Source organism: Triticum dicoccoides, chromosome 2B (genome assembly GCF_002162155.2).
Source record: "Triticum dicoccoides isolate Atlit2015 ecotype Zavitan chromosome 2B, WEW_v2.0, whole genome shotgun sequence".
In the NCBI taxonomy this organism is placed as follows: domain Eukaryota; kingdom Viridiplantae; phylum Streptophyta; class Magnoliopsida; order Poales; family Poaceae; genus Triticum; species Triticum dicoccoides.
The window spans coordinates 440,895,010-440,897,040 of NC_041383.1; the positions used below are offsets into that span (position 1 = coordinate 440,895,010).

Consider the following 2,031-nt stretch of genomic DNA (forward strand, 5'->3'; position numbering starts at 1 on the left):
AGTGATCTCCCGTTTTTTCTATTTGAACTTCTGTACATGCCATCAAGTGAAATCAGCAAAATGATTCCACATGCTTGGCCGCTAAGAAGCACCTACCCTGCTACTTAGTAGAACAAGTGTACTGGATTGCATATATCCAAAGGAAAAAACTTGTTTGCAAGTCATTGAAAAATGTAAAAGTTAAAGCAACAGCAGTAACACAGAGTGTGTAGCAGCCAGTGGCACACAAGCACAAACACCTTGTGGGCACAAGACGGCACACACTACTTCTCATTCTATAATTACTGAAGGTCACCAATACAAATGTCTGAACTTCGACAACCATCAACTAATTTTGCCCAATTGAAAATGTTTCTTTTACACAAATTGTTGTAGCGCACTCACGCACATAGCACGCATGCACACATCCATGGCAGAGAAAGTCGAAGGGGAAAAGAATAAGAGTAGGAGTTTATTGAAAAAATCTTATTCCTTGCGTCACGCGTTTTTTCAGTAACGAAATAGCCTGCATGATCCTTTGCCACCAGACAATAGCATTACCTGAATTTTAACCCACAGCCAATTCAAACTGCTGCCCCTCGGCACCATGCCCAGCATGCCGGACAGACACACGCCACACCCTGTCGTCGTCGGCGTTGCATGCTTGTTGGGGCGACACTGCTGCATGTCGCGCTCCATCTACAGCTTCAATGGCTGAAATGGAAGCTGTGGGGGCAGGAAACGAAGCACCATAAGAGATTGAGATCAAGGTCTAAGAAACGGACACCATGGTGTATCAAAACATGTTATTTTGTTATTTTCCAAAGCATCCGTGTTTGTAAAGTCTGGCACTGATCCAGGGAGATGCATCATCACACAAAATATATACAGAACTGAATACTTGGGAAAACAAATTGAAGTATCTACAGGGAGAACTCAACTTGAACCGGTAACACTGCATGGTTCATCCCTTTTCATATAATTTCACACAGATGCAGAATATACTGATCAAGATGTGTTTTTTTAGTACGCACATGAGACTATAAGCTTCAGATGATGGAATGTTGGTCACGGAAATTTTCCAATAATCTATGAAGAAGCTAAGAAATAAAAAACAGGGGGGAAACACTCTGAATGTACTAAACAAATACTGCACATCCTGAACCTTAATCCACATTCATTCTGGACTTCACCAATACCCTGCAAAATTGCATGAGTTGGTTTCTCATCGTGGCATGGGAGTAGGACATGCCGGCAGTTCTACTACTCCATGAGACAGAGTTCAATCATCTAAGAGGGGAATTGAAAGCAACAGGAGGAGGAAGGTCAGCACATGTTTGGAGAGAAGGTCACCTGTGGACATGAACATGGCAGGTGGACGACAGGGGAGATGTGGTGTGCTGCTGTGGACGGAACCAAGCGGAGGCAGGGATTCTGCCTCGGGGCGGCGTCTCTGCCGCTCCTCCTAGTCTCCACCAAGCGAACACGAGGATGAGTGCTTGCCGGGGTGGCCGTCTGGCCTGGTTGGCTCACATGGGGAAGACAGCGGGGCCACGAGAGGAGGCCAACGGGGCAGCACCGGGAAGCCGGGAGGTGGAGGCTCGCGGTGGTCCAGCCAGGAGGTGGAGTCACGACGACGCGTCTGTCAGGGAGGGAGGTGAGGGCGGCGGTGCATCAGTTGAACCGCCCGAGGTGGCGGCGGCGAACTTCCAGGTTGCTGCAGCGGATCTGGGCGCGAGGGCTCGGCCTCGTCTCCCGGCCAGATTCGGGGCGTACGGTGCTCGGGGGACTTCGGTGGCGAGCTCCTGCCGCATGGCTGCTGTCCATGATGGCCATGGAGGGTACCTGCAGGAGAACAGAGAGAGAGGGTGTGAGGGAGAAGGAAGGAGAGGAAGACAGGAAGGGAAGGTGCGCGGGTGGCTCCCCTATGGCTGACGATCGAGGAGCACGAGGGCTTGGCATCCCCTCGTGCGGGCACAGAGGCAGAGAAGTGAGGAGCAGAGGCAGGCAGCGCGGCGGCCGGATCCAAGACCGGTGGCGCCGGGGCGGCCT

At 51.0% G+C, this 2,031-nt stretch overlaps 1 long non-coding RNA gene across 1 annotated transcript; it reads right to left on the bottom strand.

The window, feature by feature from the left end:
• Window positions 1-251: 251 nt before the first annotated feature.
• LOC119364112 lies at window positions 252-2,025 on the bottom strand. Its single transcript, XR_005174675.1, has 2 exons — window positions 1,333-2,025; window positions 252-705 (listed from the first exon to the last, which is right to left on the bottom strand). It is a non-coding gene; the product is annotated as an uncharacterized LOC119364112 (long non-coding RNA).
• Window positions 2,026-2,031: the final 6 nt, after the last annotated feature.